This window comes from Acanthopagrus latus, chromosome 18, assembly GCF_904848185.1.
Source record: "Acanthopagrus latus isolate v.2019 chromosome 18, fAcaLat1.1, whole genome shotgun sequence".
Lineage (NCBI taxonomy): Eukaryota > Metazoa > Chordata > Actinopteri > Spariformes > Sparidae > Acanthopagrus > Acanthopagrus latus.
In genome coordinates, this window is record NC_051056.1 from 7,785,100 (window position 1) to 7,803,883 (window position 18,784).

Consider the following 18,784-nt stretch of genomic DNA (forward strand, 5'->3'; position numbering starts at 1 on the left):
GTGATTAAGCAATCAAAATGTAACGCCTATGCCAATATTTGCTGTAAGCATTTCAATCAGAAGAGACTAGTGATTGAAGTAAACAGAATGTTTATTATAGCAGATGATAAATGATATATTACAACAGATGATACTTGACAGATCTTGAGTCAAACAGTGTCTCTTCTGAGACAGACAGTCGCTGTGTTCTTGGATAGGTGTAACAGCTGATGTGAACAGTGGATATCAATTGATGCCCAAGATAATGACAGACAATTATTGGTGAGAGGAGTAAATACCTTTTGTTGGAATCTCATTTCAATAGACAATAGACAAGAGACACTGATGAATGAAGTAAACAGATTATTACAGCATAATATGTGATGATTTGTAACACAGTCTTGTCAGAGAGTCTAAGTAGAGCGCTTAGACTGGACAGGGAGCTTTTGTAATACAGCCCAGTGTTCCCCAAAAATAATGCCAATACTGCCAAGCAAAAATGAAATGGCCATAATCATCAACAATGACATTATCTGTTGAGAATTGTTTGAGGTTAAGAGTTGAAAATAACCAGCCAATTACCATGAATGAATGGCATCAACATGAACAGCAAAGCTGTGGGCCAATTGAAAATAACATGAATGATGCATGTGATTTTGCAGACCATGGGTGTCAGAATAGTACAGCATAGCCACAATGGCTAGGAGACAGGAATTACATACACATACAAGATTGAGTTTAGGTAATATAATTGCATATACGTACCTCTCAAATGTTCCATATGCATGTAGCATTTGCTAAATAACTTATCAAGCAATGACTAGACACTGTAATGCCCTGCATGCAGTGAATAGCTTTAGCCAGCAATGTCTAAAGAACTGCAATGGCCTGCTTTTGATGCATTTAGAGTCAGCAATGGTGAACAAACATAAGGACAAGTTACAGCCTAACCGCAATGGCAAGGGGACAGGAATTGTGTACATTGACAAGATTAATCTTAGACAATAAGACTCTGACATTTTCTGCATGCATTTATAATTCTGCTGAATAACTTTCCCAGCAATGGCTGATGGTGAGCAGTGACCTTAGAGCATTAATTACATACATACGTAACAAAAATTAGGTTTAAAGGGATATTCCGGTATAAGTTTAATCCATGACACCTTGACACCGAGTATGACCCCCCCTCGAGAGATAAAGTTTGCGGACCGCTAGCTTACGTAGTTTTAGCATCTTCAGAAACGACCACACAACAACAATACACTGCAGTAAATGGGTCCAAGTATAAATTGCCATCAAAAAGCCACAAATAATGCTCAGAACAGCACTAAACTTCAGCAACATTAGAAACAGGGTCCCCGCACATATTTCGAGGCATCAAACATTTGATATCGTTGCCAGCTTTGTCGGAAAAGATAAACAAACTCACCACCCGAGACACCTCCTTGTTGTGGGGAAGCCCTGTGATTCGATTACCGAGTGCAATAGAGTCCTGCAGTAATGATCATCACTGAGCTGCGGAACTCTACTGCACTCGGTAATCGACTCACAGGGCTTCCCCAACACGAGCCATGCAGCTGGAGAGGTGAGTTTTGTTTATCTTTTCAACAAATAATGGTTTGGCCATGAGAGGTCAGCAGTGACCTGAGAGTTAGTAATTAGGGAGAGCAACTAAATAAATGGTGAAGAAAAATACCCACAACCAACTACCAGTTGTGTATGCAGTTGCTTAGGAATCTTCAACTTCACTGACTACAGTGGCACTGGTGAGCAGAGGATGGGGACACTATAGACCTTGAGCGTTGATTGGGTGTCACGATAGATCTTGAAAAGTGTTGAACATGTAAAAGTCAGCAGAATGCCAGAATAATCTAGAAAATAACCAATGCAATGGGAAAGCAGGTGATATATGGTGTTTACCAGAAACATGGTATGCCATTGTCATCAATGAATTAATGCAAAATTAGAGAACCTATACAGCCTGAAAAAGACAGAAACATGTCAACTGAAGACATGAGAAGCAATGAAGATGTAGCTGTTAGCCGAAGCAATGATGATAATAGCAAGTGATAGAAGTGTCAACATGGTAGCACTGGCAGGGGACAAGGGAACAAGGGACAATGTAGCAATATGTAAGCAAGCAAGATGGCGATGCAAGGACTAAGGGAGATTGTCTTTGAAAATGATTGTGGCATACAGAATGTGCTGATGTGTGAGTGACATGGTTGGCAGAAAAACAATAAAGTGGAGAAAAACTTCAGTGCCGCCAGAATAACAGTGTATAAAAGGAGGACCGCACTGAAGCCATCCATGGTGGGAGACATAATTTGAGAGAGACAGGCAAAGTTGGACAATTAGGCCATGACTATTGCTCTGACCATGGGCAAAGATGACTTATTAGCCATGTTCCCGCTGACTGTTGACCAGGACTTACTTCAACCGGGCAGGCGGGACTCATGCTATGCAGGGTCGAGGTGAGGTCTAACAAATTAGTCTTGAGTCTTTGTGGAAAATGGCGAGTGTCCTGACATTGTTCGGTAGTTTGTGTAACCACTGAGGCGCCAAAACCGAGAAGAGTTGCGTCTTCGCTGAGCAGCCAGCCAGCTGATGAAGTAGAACAAAGTGCTCATGCTGGGGCGAGTGGCCTGACCAGTGTTTGGAGGTAGACAGGTGCAGTTCCGTTGATGGCCCTGAAGGCCAGCACCATCGTCTTGGTTAAGATGCAGGCTGCAACAGGAAGCCAGTGGAGGTCATGGAGGAGGGGGGTCACAAAAGAGAATTTGGGTAGATTGAAAGCGAGGCATGCTGCAATGGTTTACGCTGAGGCTGGGAGTGAGTTGCAGAGATGACCAGTCCTTGGACCAGGAGATGTGTCACACCATTTGTGAGGAAAGAGCAGATGCTGCAGATGTTGTAGAGGAAAAATCTGCAGGATCAAGCTACAGCAGTGATGTTGGGGGCACAGGACAGTCCGTCTCCAAGGATTATGCCCTTTTGTAAATTATTTTTTTCTTTTCTATTATAAATATTACATTTAGATAACACCGCTGTTTATGTCCCTTCACAAATAATAATGTTAAAAACAATGTATTATTATCATTATTATTACATAATAAAATATATGATATAATATCAGCAATTTCTTTTTACTGAATGTATACTTTAATTCATTTGCAGTTGGTTTCGGATTATCATGTGAAGCAGGCCATGCATGATCTGACAGGGCTTGACAATGCACGCAGTGAATGTGCAAACTACAGCGGTAATAAACAGCTGAAGGCAGATCTATCAGAGGAGCATGAAGGACTGGGCCTGTGGTGTTTGGCATACATTATTCAAATAATTTGACATTTTTGTCAGTCACTCTGAAAAATTAACTATTATATGTGAATTAAACAGCCTCTCCTCTTCATGTGTTGTGCTCCAGAGACACTAAATCAATGCTAATCTGATTTAGAAACATGCAATAAAACATTACTCTTTTATTAATGTCAATAACGGCCACATTAGACTACTATTTTGGAACACGTGCATGGGCAGCTGAGCCATATAAAACACTTTCATATTGAGCCTTCTTCTGAATTAACAGTTATATGAGCCAGCTTTTATCACATACAGTTTCTCTGAGCTATAAATGACTTGTGACAGCTGGAGGTTAGAGAGAAGCCTTGTAAGCAGTAAGCACTCTCCTGGTTTGAAACCAGGGACCACGTTAAAATGAAAGGAAGATGGGGCTTGGTTGGTTGACTTTGCTAAATCATTGAAAAAGTGCTTCTGCCTGCTAACACACACACACATGCACACACACACACAAACACACACACACACACACACACACACACACACACACACACACACACACAGTGTTCAGGGTTCAGTGCTCATTTCACACCTCTCAAAGTAGCATTTTAGCAGCTCTTACATCTCACCCACCACATCACCTTCATAATGAAATGGTGACACTGCACACAGTTATTAGCCTTATCTTTATGTAATCACATCTTCAAGAGCAACAGAGTATCAATGATATTCATTTATTTGGGATTATTAGCCTGAAATCCATACATACATCACAATATTAAAGTAGAGATGAAAATGATTTATTTTAATATTGAATCAAATGACTGCAATTTGACAGGGTTAGTGGTGCTGCTGATCCCAATGAGAATCAGTTCTAGCCTGGAGCTCTTCACAGTTTTCAGCTCAATGTATGGTTATGTCTGTATGGTTAGTCCCTCCAGCCATGGATAATGACATATATCATGCCCTGCCTTTTTCAAAATTGCTGTGAGTTTATTTTGCTTATTTTTTTCTTACATTGAAGACTGTCCTTCAAAGAATTGGTCACAAGCTGACCTTAAAGTAAACAATACCTCAGCCTTGAAGTGATGAGTCTGCATACTGATGGGAGTTTGAACAGCTGCTCCCAGCTGTGGCCATAACAACCTTGAATACATATTTTAAAAATGCCTATATGTATACTGACAAAGTTCTTGGTAGCTGAAATAATTCATGTGCATACACTAGCAGTAAAGAGTAGTGCTGTTAATCTTCCTCTATATCATTCCAATTCAAATTTCATCCATTGTTATTGCTTATATTCTAATCATATTTGGATTTGTATTACTCAGTGTTAGAATTTGTTATCCCAAGATAACAAGAAAAAAAAAAAACTTTCTTAAAGAAAACAAAAGGCTGTTCCCTCATATCACTTATATGTATACCATTTGTTTCCAATTGCTAACACAATAAAATGACATGCATAGCACAGATTTTTAAACCTTTAAGCACATTTTCTGCTTTACACACATTTTGCAATTCAAAATGGCACTTTTGAAAAGCACTGAACACAGTTCTCTGCATAAGACACAACAATCTGACATAAAGTCACATGTTTGCATTTCAGAAAACTGCCTTTCAAAATGACACTACATAAGCTCATTGGCCACTATATGTGCCACCTGGCCAAACAGGTGTTATGTAATTGTTACCAATTCAATCAGGAAGTAAGCAATAAAATACCACAGATGAGATTTTTCTTGTACAACAACATTGGATGACATTTCTGCAAGAGGAAGAGGAAGAGGAAGAGGGAGGGTGAGAATGAGAAGGGGAGGAAGAGTGAGCGGTAGAGCTGGTAGAGGAGGTCATGGCCAAAGAAGACAACAACTTTCAAATGAAATCACAGCAACCTCAGTTGATCATGTCATCAACCACCAACTTCTGCCTCTGTAATCCGGACATTTAGACTGGAGTACAGGTTTGTAACCAATATTTCTTTCACACTATGTAGTACACCCCATGTCATAGTGTCATCAGTTGGGTGAAACCTGTTTACTTCATGAATGGCTGATGTCAAAAATGAACTGTACAAGTTTCCTGTACAGTCACTCTACTGTGGGGGAAACATCTTTAGGCTGCATTGTCCAAGCCCTATATTTTGTTTTTGTTCTTGTTTTTCCAAAGGACTGAGAGACACAACCATGGTAGAGGAAGGGTCCAGATGTTCACTGGGGTACAGGAAGCTGCCATTTAAACTTGATTTTGGTGAATAATGAAATCAGATTATGATCCAAGACAACACCATATTCAACAACATTCAACGAGTCAGTCTGTCCACATTGGGTCACATTCTCAAGCGAAACCACATCAGAATGAAACAACTTTATAAGCTGCATTTTGAGAGGAACTCAAAGAAACAAATGTGGATCTAAGTACAATATTGGCAGTAGTATATAAGTATATAAACAACATTGTTTCCCAGTGTACTGGATACTGTAACACCATTTTGACTGATTTCTGTTCTTTGTTTTCAGAGAGTACTGGAAATGGATGTTAATGCAATCCCACATGAGTCCCACTGTGGTGGGAACATCACAATGTGCACTGCCATCTCCAATATGCATGGTGTCCTCCACCGTCATGCCAACCTTGGACCATACAACACAGCCCATATTCTCACATTTCTGAACAGACTCCACAACATTCTCATTCCACCAGAGCATGGAATAATGCAGACCATCAAAGAAACCAGTACGTTGTAGTATGGGACAACTTGAGCTTTCATCATGCAGCCCCGGTCCAAAAGTGGTTTGCTATGGAGGCTATGGAAGAGGCATGTGATGAAATTGATGTGGGTATGATTCAGGGATGGATGAGGCACTCAAGGCGTTTCTGTCCTCGACGTCTGGCAAGGGAGGACATTGCCTGTGATGTGGACGAGGTGTTGTGGCCAGACCCAGCTGTCCAGCTGGACGTTGGACCTAAATATTTTGCTTGCCTCTTTGTTTTCTATATTTTTTATTCAATTTTTTTTTTAGTTTACTGTTTTGTGAGCATATTTTTGTTCACTCCAATGTAAATATATCTGCTGTGCATATTTTGCACTGACTTGTTTGGTGAAAAATGAAAAAAAGAAAATGTTTCAACAGCATGTGTATGTATCTATTGGAGTCTGAGGTCTACAGAGGTCTCTGTTGTTATTTTTGTTTTGTTTTTTGTTTTTTCCTCCACGATTTTGTACCCAGAGGTTGACTGACTGGGCAGCAGGAATAGATAAAGAGTCAACAACAATAGGCAATAGCAATCGCAATTACACTGTACAGATCTGATCCATCTATGATACTTCAGAGGATGACTAGATACAGAATGCATACAAGCTTCATAAGCTATATATCAAACTGTTAAAATATATAAATAAAACTACACAAGATGTCAGAAACAAAATATATCAATATTTTTTTTAAAGAGTTTCAAACTAAAACCCTTGCAGTGGTTTTCATGGCATGATCTCATCACTGAACTAGAAGGCTTTATCTGTCCAACACAGTTCTACAGGAAATGCTAGCTTTCATTAACTGGTTTAACCATGGGAAACTGTTGAAGCAGAAACAATTTATCAATATTGAAGATTTTATTAAAATGTTTTTTACCCTATTGGGGGCCTATTTTGCCCAGGTCTTTACTCGGTTAGACCAGATACAGCTATCATTTCAAACCTGATTACAGTTTTTATTTGAGAATCAACAGTAAATCATTAATCAAGCAATTTTGAGATTGGTGCCCATGTAGTTTTATAATAAAATGACTAACTGCCAGGCTCCAGTCTTTTTCTGCTTTGTCCTCTTCCTCTTGTTCTTCCTCTCTGCTGAGGAAAGCAGGTCCTTCTAAGATCAGCCAATTAAAAGCAATGCCTGTTTAATCACCGCAAAATGGGCAACAAAAGGTGTTTAAAAAGTGCTGCTCACACAGAATCCAGTCAATTAGAGGACAACCTTCTTGGGAGAACTCGCTTTCTATTTTAGGTTAATGCATCAAGTCCCAAGTCTGTCCACACACACACACACACACGCACACATGTATTCTCTTTGCACTCACCAAATGCTGATGCGGGACTTTAGTAGTTCATTTAGAGCCTTGCTAAGGAGTCAAAGGTCCAGCCATCACTTTCATTATGAGACACACAGACACACACACAAACACACACACTGGGGCATCGTGAGACACAGCTACACAGCCAGCCACGCAGAATTAACAGTATGCACATAATTAACGCAAGTTAGACTCCACGCTAATCTGCCACACACTCCCCATCATGCCAATGAGGCTGAGCTCCCCACTTTGCTATTTTCTCTCTTTCCTTGTGTTTCTGTCTATCTATAACACACACATTGACACTGTATGTCCATTTCCCTCCCACCCTCTGCCTTCCTTCTCGTTTTTCTTTCTTTCATTCATTCATTCATTCATTCATTCATTCTTTCATTCTTTCTTTCTTTCTTTCTTTCTTTCTTTCTTTCTTTCTTTCTTTCTTTCTTTCAGACTCCATACCGCCACTTTGCATCCACCAGATAACGACACAAAATTCAATTTCCCACCCAGTTGCCTCCCTAATGGCAGAGTGAGGGGAGTGTGACATGCCGAGGTTCCTGTGCTGAGTTACCTCTCTTCTCATATCAGAAGTTCATGCTGAAACCAAAAAAATGCATCAGTAGTCACAGCACATTGGGATGCCAGTGTGCCGTGACGGCAAACAGCCTACACGTTTTGGAGGGCCTTTTGATAGACAAGAGGAAGCAAGCACAGTGATACAACACGCAGCTGTGAAAGGCATTCCATGTAGAATTACTGCATATCAGTGTACATCAGTGTCTCCCACATTGTTGATCGGAACTGTATTTTACCACATTTTGCATGAAACGTAACCTAATATGCTGGGGCCATTTTCACAAAGCTTCACAGAACTAACATTTGTTCCTAGTGACAAAAGTCTAACCCCTAAATTCCACCAGATCTGTGTTTGGTCCAGCTCCACCTCCATTGCTTGGCTGACCCTTTTCACTGTAGTCAACAATTTCAGCTGAATTCAGCACCGAGCAGACAGGAAGTCACACACCAAAACAACAACATAAGGTCAGGCTAATATTCATGGTAAAACACTCCATGTTGATGTCAGCACAAACATTATAAGAGCACTTCTTCCAATCCTTCGGTTGGGAACACTTCATGTTGTTGTGTCTATAACACACAGATATAACTGTGGTTGCGTTTTATCATAGGAACTTCTCCGGCTTGCAACTCCAGCTGTCCGCCGATGGAGTCCCAGTCCAAATGAGCAGTAGGAAGAAGGTTGTATCTGTGCATTGTTTTCATCACAACACTACAAGTAACTAACTCATGCCTCATTCACCTGTAAGTAAACATCTAATATTAACATATATGATGTAAACAACAAACACAGCCATTGCTAGTACTGATATCTCTCAAGCTAGCTTTCAGATATTGTTCTGAACGTGTATTTTGATGTTGTAACTTGCTGTTGGTTAGCTGGCAGCAACTGGCTATGATACGTTAGATAGGGCAAAGTGAAAACATAAAGATAAGTGATGGGTATATGTTTCTTTTTTTGCTTTTTTTAAATTTTTTTTTTACCCTCAGTGATTCACAGCTGATTGTGGATATTGAATTGTACTCGATGATGATAGAATGTTACACGTTAGAGATTCCACGACGAGAGCATCTCTGACTCTGATGACAAAGAAACAGCACAGCCAAGTTGAGGCCAAAGCTGTGGACGTGGGAGTGCGACAGGTCAAGGAGCAGATGTTCTTGGAAAAGATGACATACAGTGGAAAATCCTCACACTCAAAGGATTGAACATGAGCAGGTATCTATAGAAGAACATTATTGGTGCTTTTTTTTTTTTTTTTTCCCAATGAACACCACCTACAACTAAACTATTTGTGTTTGTACGGTATATTGACCAGGCATGTAACTTCAACACACAAATGCCCTAATCAGAATAAATATTTATTTATTTATTTATTTATTTATTTATTTCCAAGTAGTGCATACAATGAACAAAATAAATAGAACATGTAAAGACAGATTTTTTGGTCTGATCAGATGGGTAGACTAGTTGGAAAGCATATAAGTTGATGAGGTCCATGTTAAGTACATTTCCCTGGTAATATGATAAGTAATAAGACCTGAAATAAAGAGTAGGAGACAAAAGAAGATAGGAGAGCATAATTCTACATCCGCTGAAGTGAGAGACAAAACGACCTCACACAGAAATGAATACTTTCTATGGTCTTTACTATTGCTATTTGTCAGTTCTTTATACAAACTTTTATTTATCAGAATAGGAAGTTTCCTAAATCGCTCCTAAACAACCTTTCATTGCTAGAATTGTTAACCTTATGTGAGAGCATTCTCCAAATGTTTTTCCGGTACATGGTGTTTTTGGACAACAAACCAGTTTAAACCCTGGATGAAACACTGATGATATGAAGCAAAGGTCTACTTTTATTTTATTTTATTTGATGATGTTGTTCACAACCCTTCTCCATCGTTGGTCATGTGAAAAAATTATTCAAAAGGGAAAGAGACGGATCAGGTAAGCTTCAATACTTTTTGGTGCGGAAATGGTATGTTTAAATCAAATTACAAAACATAACCTAGCATGCTCACCCCCCTAACAGGGAAAGACCATGTTAACATGAACATTCCTATTTGTTTCAAAGCACTCCCCGACCCCCAATTTAGTCCATCTGGCCACTTTTCCCTCATTCTCCTGCCTACTCACTCCTTGATGATTAAAAGGGTTAATCAATCAGTAAAAGCTGTTGAAGTGTGGCCATGAGAAGCTACAGTGACTATACATGATTATTTTGAGTACACCGACTGGCATGTGTTCAGATTAGCCACCACCTGGGAGAACCACATCATCAGACACATCACTTGTGTGCCACAAAGACAAAGTTATCTCCCAACCAAAAAGCCTTGATGAATGGAGAGGTGAGGGCTCTATCCAGAGCCAGAAAGCTGCATTTTTGTCATGTGACAAGGAAGCATACAACACTGCCTGAGCAAGACTGAAAGCCACTGTCCATGAGGCAAAGAGGAGCCATCAGCAGAAACAAAAACAGGAGTTCCCTCATCATGTTTGAGGACGTGTTGATAGATTGGCTTAATTAATTTTATGATCACTTTGATCTCCCTGACAAAGAATCAGCTGTCAGATCTATTATATCCCCAGAGGACCGGCCAATGTCAGCTGATATAAAAACCCTGATGAGAGCGAATGAGTAAAGCTGGTGGGCCTGATAACATCCCTGGCCATGGACTAAAAACACATTCTAATCGCCTATTTGATTTTACCAGTGTCAATTTCATACCTTGATAACCATTACCCTTGTACTTTGAAACTCAACAGTGTTTAGTCTTAGTGATAATTGCCCTTCTACTGTGACACCCATCCCTATTCTGATGAGGTGCTTTGAGAAACTGGTTCTATGCCTCCACCTCACAAACAGACCCCAGATAGTTTGAACTGATGGTCACACCTCCTCTATGCCTATGATGAACATCGAAGCCCCCTTGAGATGTGTGCTTAGCCCACTCCCATTTATGCTGTACACCTCACCTCACAAAAAGGCCAAGGAAAACTGACATACATACAAAATATATACAAAAATCTACAGCAGGCCCAGGTTTGGAGGGGTGATCATGACCACTGAGCAGAACAATGCAGGCGTTGGTAGTGATTTAGATTAAACATAAACCCCCTTGGTTGCATGACTGCTATTATTAATGCATTAAACATCAACTATTAAAAAGTGAGTAATACTCTGAGTAGTATTTGAGTATAATACTGTGCTTCAATATTATTTCAATATCGGTAACCCGTTATTTTAATAACCCTAACTCTTCTCATAATTGAGTTATATTGCAGTTATTTATTGTACTTGTACTTCAGATCATATTTTCAGTACTATTCTCATAACTGCTTGTATGTAACTGATACATAGCTGTGACACAGAAGTATCCGTAACCATCAGGCTAGAGGACAGCTTCTTGTACATGCAAAGTGTCTTCAGACCAGCACCGTTCGTAGCCATTGCTGTGTGAGTCAGTGAGCCATACCATTAAAATAAGTGACATTTTCATGCATCAACACACATTTTAGTTGATTTTAATTCATGCCAACATATGACGCTCTGCTTCCCAAAATACTCACCGGGTTGGGTTAACAAGGTGGGTTGATACGTGGCTGAAAATGATCTCCAATAAAGGTGCAATATTTTTTTCCAGTTTAAGTATTACTATAACCACAGTTTCCAGTTGTCATAGTTTAAAATACCTGAACATTAAAAAAATTACAAATTTGTAATCTATTTGATATTGTTAACACCTTCTGCATGAAAGTATTAAGAAATGAACTAATTGATGATTATGGTCCTTTCCTTAAATCCTACAAATAATTGGTAGATGCCTTCATTATCAGATACACACAGCCCTACTTTAACTTCCAAACTCTTTGAAAAGTAAGCTCATGAAATGACAATGATAATATCGTTACACACCATCATCCTGCTTTTATCTAGTACTGTTATAGGACAACAAGACCACAGCCTTGTATGGACTTCAGTTACGTCATTGTTTTTTTTCATTCATCCTCGAACACCAGTACAGGGCACTTTGTCCTCAAAGGCAAAATAAAGTCTGTCAGAGAAATGACGCAGAGACAAGGATTTCCAATGACAAAGTAAGGTCATCTGTGTTTAATTTAGACATTTAATAATATGGAAAATCTATGATGTGCATAATCACCTTCTCAGGACCAACGCCGTGGGGCCAGTGGTGCCCATTGATCACAGTTGCCAGGCGTCCTCTAAAAACACAGACATCAATGCATCCAATAAGCAGCAGGATGGCCAAGCAGATTAACACTGGAAGACTGATGAATGTTCTCCTTCCATCGTTGATTCATTTAATCAATTAATTTAATCAATTACCTGTGACAGCTACGTCAGCCAAGGTGGAGAAGGAATCACAACACAGTGTGAGTATCCGATTACCACTAATTATGTACAGGCAGACTTATGATTTATAATGTTGATTAATCAGAGATTTGATGAGTTACAGCGTCTAATTGTCGAGTGACAAAGGCTATGCTTGGAAATACTGTGTAGGATTATCAGAGGGCTGTTTTTTTTTTTCTTTTTTTTTTTTTTATTGGGCTGGAATAAATTACAGTCTCTATCACAGGATTAGCATAATAGATACGCTAAATGGATAATGCTGACTTGAACCAAAAATCTTGTCCCCATCTATCTTCCCTATCTGAGTTAAGTGAGGTGTATTAATGTGTGAGGGTGGAGTATATGTAGAGGTTATGTTTCGCAGAATTGTTGCACACACACACTCCCCATGGTCTGTATACAAATGAAGGAGGTGCTTCATTTTGTCATTGTTCCAGTTTTCACAATTATATCTTTCCCCAAACATGTTATATTGTCTGTCGACCTGTCTGTCTGTGTGGCCTGGAGGGCAATAAGGACAGACAGCATCCATGCCAGTGTTGTGTTTATGATCTCACCTGACACGGTCTATTCATCATTCAGATGAAACCAAGGGAGCTCCACTCTGCATGCCAACACCACCTGCTACTCTATTCTCTTTCTCAGCGCTAACTCGGATTGATAGATTTAGTTGATAGTCTAATGGGTTTTTTGGGAAGATTATGTCTGGTTAAGTCAGGGCTGTTGATTTCTAATGTGATATATGGTGTAGTTTGTTTAATTACTCTGTATTTATTGTGAAATTAGACAAAACCACCAAATTAGACAATCTACAAATGGTAAACCCATACTACAACATTGAAAATGTCAGAAATAATGTCCTGAGCTTTCATCTGATGTTGGACTATTTCATGTTATTTACATACTGTGGAAGAAATGAATATGTGTAATGTGAACATGATTGCTGCTAGTGACAAACCCACTGAGAATAAAATCTCTGACCCTGCAAATCCAATCAACGTTTCCGCCTTTTAAATCACAGTTACTGATTCTGTGCACTGCATCTCAAAACTCATCAATCTCTTTTACAAGAACTAACCATACACTATTTGCTCAGCACAAAAAAAAGCTGACAAAGTTAGTGACTGTCTAGTGAACATACAGGAGAAGTAAGCAAAATAGAAACTAAAGCAGTAAATATTGACCCTACATCGACCAGGTGGACACAAACACATGTCCAAATGAATGAATTTCCTTGTTTAATCTTTTTTTTTTGTTTTATTTGTTTTGTTTTGTTTTTTTTTTCAATTCTCTATCCATTTGGTCATTTAGGGCAATACTAACATGTACAGGTGTTTGTCTTCTGTATAGTTATTACAGTTTGGTGAGGGGCGACAGTTTCGCTGCGGTAGTATCACAACAGAGCAGAGGTGAGCCGTCGTCTGTGTGAATGTCAAGATGTGTATCACCACACCTTCTTGGGGTGTGCGCCCTGTTTGTGACCAAGTTAATGTATGTAAATTACATAATTTATCTAACTTTCATTACATGAGGGATATTGTTACACTATGATTGTAACCCAAAGTTTCAATATAACCAAGCAGTGTTGGTACCCAAACCTAACCAAATACAGCCTTCCGACACTGTTAATAGCAGTTAGTAATAGGTCATATTACTTGAACTGTTTGTCAGCAAGCTTTATTTTGAAAGACTAACTATTCTTTGGATATTACATTTTATTGCTAACTTGATATTGGAGCCCTTCATGTGCAAAACTGACACTAAAGCGGAAAGTAGTGAATTCTACCCATTTATTTTTTTGTATTATTTATTTTTTGTATTGGGTCCCACTATAAGAACCACTAGCGTGGTCTTGTGTATGTAAAACTCCAGTACGTGAAGTCTCACAGCTGCTTGTGCATTAATTATACAGGCTGAGGTGGAGCAGGAGTGTGTGTCCAGGGTGCCAGACTCTGGCAATAGGAGAAACAACACCGGTGAGCCAGGGAGCACCCAGCCATTAAATGGCTGTGACGGCTCACTGAGCTGCTGCCAAAACAAACCATACAGAAAATGACCAGAATGCACCTGGAGGCGAGGAGGTGCAATGAAGAGATAGAGTGAGGACAGGGTTTTAGGTGGCTGGGGCAATGGGGGCTTGTAACAGTGGAAACATGACACTCAGGATTGGCCAGAGGCCAGGAAACACAGATGAACGCAGCGAGCCAAACAGGGCTAAAGACAACATGATGACGGCAACAGGAGGTAGGGTGTGGTATAAGTCAAGTTCACTAGTATGCTCAGCATTGTATATCAACTAATGTATAAACACCCTTGGAGTTTAGAATAGAGAGCAAAATGCAATATCTCAAATGCACATTGCAGAGCCTGCTGTAGACATTGGTGGATCCAGTGCTTTGTGGCTGGCAGCTGGGGGGGCATCACTGCAGCTTGTTAGGAGATTGTTGAGGGTGGCAGCCAAAAGACTCCATGCATTTTCCCAGCTAACATGGGAGCGGTTAGGTGAAGCTAGGAGCTGGTGGACGAGGCAGAGCTATGAGACAATGCTAATGTTACCCATAGATGTCCCGCCAATGTTACTCCCTAAAGACGTATAGATTAGGACTACAGAGGGGACAGGCGGGCATGATTCACTGTGAAGGACAGATTCAAGCATTCCAACATGTCCAAAGGCGCTTTAAGGCTTAGTGGTTATGTGGTATGGGTTTGAAGTTTCAAAGGCAAACACTTATTACACTTTGTTTTTTTCTTGTTATTGCACTTTATTATCAATGTTTTTTGTTTGTTTGTTTTTGTTATGCTTTCACAAACTCAATAAACAATCTGTTTTCATTTTGGTGTCTGAGTAACTGAATAAACATACTGACCTTAAAGGACAACACAGTCTTCATACTGTTTTTTAATCTCATATTGGTTGTTATATTTGGCGAAACCTGCTACATTTTTAACTTCAAACAGTGTTCTGGGGACCTTATTTTCCTCTGACAAAAGCTTGTTTATTCAGTTAAGGAATGAATAAATATCTGAGTTCATATTGATACCTCATTAGTATAATTAAGTATTAACATTCTCAGTTTGAAAATGAAATACAGTGGCAAGAAAAAGTATGTGAACCTTTTGGAATGTCATGGTTTTCTGAATAAATTTGTCATAAAATGTGATCTGATCTCCATCTAAGTCAAGGGTATTGACAAATTTAATGTGTCTAACATAATAACACATGAAAAAAAAGGATTGTTCATGTCTGTATTAAGAACAACCAAGAAAACCTCATAGTGCTTGCGGAAAAAGTATTAGAACCCTTGAGTTAATGAAAAAAAGCTAATTGGAGTCAGGTTTTAGCACACCTGGAGTCTTGTTAAGATAATAAGTTTGGAGGTGTGGACTACAGCTACTTTGACTGATAAAAACCCCTCAAACTTTAGTTTGCACTGCGCAAGAAGAACATGCTTATGTGAGCCATGCCTCCCCAAAAAGAGCTTTCAGGGGATCTACGATCAAGAATTGTCGATTTACATAAAGCTGGTAAGGGTTACAACGTCATTTCAAAGACTTTAGAAATTCACCGGTGTACAGTCAGGCGAACAACCTATAAATGGAGACACTTTGGGACTGTTGCTACTCTACCAAGAAGTGGGCGCCCATCAAAATGACACAAAGAGCACAACGAAGACTCATCAGTGAGTATCTCTGTTCACGAGTCTACGATACGTAAAACATCGAACAAGCAGGGTATCCATGGCAGGACACCACAAAGGAAGCCACTGCGTACTAAAAAGAACATAGCTGCACGCCTAAAGTTTGCAAAAGAGCACGTTGAGATTGACACATTGGATTGACTTGAAGAGGGCCATACACATGAGGCGTCCAAAGAATATGTTCGAGCTAAAGCAGTTCTGCTCAGAAGAATGGGCTAAACTTCCAACGATGTGCAGGTCGGATCCACAGCTACAGGAAGAGCCTGGTTGAGGTTATTGCTGCCAAGGAGGGGTTCAACCTCTTATTAACTCTAAGGGTTCACTTACTTTTTCCACTGCCATTTTGAATGTTGAATGAGGGTTACCGTTTCATGCCACTGTAGTACCCCTTTAATGACATGATGATCATTAATGATCATTAAACACAATAATTGGGGAAGAAATAAATGATATCTATGATGTGTTCACAATGTGAAAGGAAGGTGAAGATGATTTTTGATTTGCTAAAGATGATGATAGAGAAGAAATGACAATGACAACATGTAACTATATACAAACACGTGAATAGTATTTGTTCTGTATACTGAAAGAATGTTCAGTTTTCTTAACAAAAACACTCTGGGGGACAATTGCGTGGTTAGAGTTTGAGAGACATATTGTGTTTTGTTTTCTTTTTTTGAGAGAGATTTGTTCAGAGAAACTATTTTAGTATAAATTAAATTGGGATAAATCTTCGAATAATATAAAGTCAGTGAAAAAGAGAAACTTATTAAACCTAGTATTTTGCTGGTGATCCGCAATAGCTTCGCTGTCGCTGTTATAATAGTGTGATGATTCAATTCTTTTCTCTGACATTCACTGCATAGACTGTTCTGATGAATATTTGTGATTCTGATTTTGGCAAACCTTTGTTCATTATGTCTCCCTGTGGGTTTATTGTGCACAGCGTAACAGTTTAAGTGTACATGTTTTAACAGCATGCAAACACAATGGGTTCTAGTAAAACACATTTGAAACCGATTGATTTGTCTGCAAGGGGTTTAGAGTGATTTAGCTCTGCACAGCCAGAAAGCTGGGGAGGTTCTGAGAAAAAGATTAGAAAGGGGAATTTTAAAATCCAAAGCATCAGAGGCCAGATCCTGAACTTCCCATAATTGCAATTTTGTCATTTTGCGAGATATTTGTCTGGCAATTGTCCACATCTTTTCAAACCCATACTTTAGATTATAAGGTTGGCACTGTTATTCAAAACCCAAGCTGAAATAACCCTGATGAAATTATGATATCATTACATCATCAGGGGTACATTATTTGACATTTTCGTTATTTCTACATACTGGGGATGAGATGTTGGTGACACCGCTCCAACAGGTGAGTGAACATTTGCCAATGGCGATGCATGCAGATGTGGCAGCTGGTAGCTTCCTCAAATTTTGCTGCATTTTTGTTTTCACCTTTTTTTTTTTTTTTTTTTTTTTTTTACTGAATCATGCATTTCTAATGACAGAAATACAATCATCAACATCGGAAAAGGAAGTGTTGGGACTGGATAAAATGCAGCAGACCCTGAGACAGTCTCTGCCAACAGCATCTCCCGATGAGTCAGCTAGACAAGGGGGACCAAACGTCACGAAAGCAGTGCGATCGCACCAGGAAAACAGAGAAGAACAAGAACAAGAGGAAGGAACAAGAGCTAAGCTGACCAAAGTTGGACCTAAAGGTATATCCTGCCTTCTTCTAGCTAATGACCGGCTGCAGGAAAATGCAGTGGTGACTGAAATAAGACTCAGCAGGGAGAAATCAGAGAATCTTGCACCCACATCTTCACAGACCCCTGGCTACATTTCAAAATCCTGGTCAAGCTATTGCATTGAATAGGCAGACTGTGTTCAGACCTTGTTAGAAGTCCAGTACACGCATGTGTGTGTGTGTGTGTGTGTGTGTGTGTGTGTGTGTGTGTGTGTGTGTGTGTGTGTGTGTGTGTGTGTGTGTGTGTGTAAGTGCACACACACACACACACACACACACACACACACACACACACACATACACACACACACACACACTCAATATCTGGGAGCGCAGTTGCGGCGTTCAGACATTAAATGTAAAATGTAAATGTAAAATGTCATCTATGTTATGGAAACATTTAGGTTTGCCCTGGTTTTTACTGTTGTCATTACCAGTTTGCAGACATGTCACACAATCATGTTTATTCAAATAAGGTTTGGATTTGGATTCACACCAGGTCCTCATTCCATTCACACACCTTTAAAGTGGCAGGTAACACCTTGTCTGGCTTGTTCCCATCCACCAGTGAATCTTTAACAAATATCTATCAGAGTTGCCGGCTGTCTACAAGATCTGTATTTGAAGTGTAGCAGGATGTGTAAGCCTGTATTTTTGGTCAGAATCTTGAAAGAAAGAAACATTAAGTAATTGCAAACTTACAAATTTGAATCTTTAAATCCACTATACTAAGTGCAACAGACATAACAAAAAAAGTAACATTAACACTGAAGACAAATGTGTTTCTTAAAGTGAAACTCTCACCAAAAAGCGACTCAGGCTTTCTTTGCAATTTAATATGAGTCAAACCTCTGTGTAAAAGCATAATTACGATGAAAGAGACACTTTCAAGATTTACGGTAATTTTGTTTTTGGGCAAGCTAATTTTCAATGGGGGGCAGGGGCACTTTTACACTAGCATCAAAATCATTATTTTTAAAATACAAAGAAGGCTTGACACAACATGAAACTTTGCTCATAATATCACCAGGG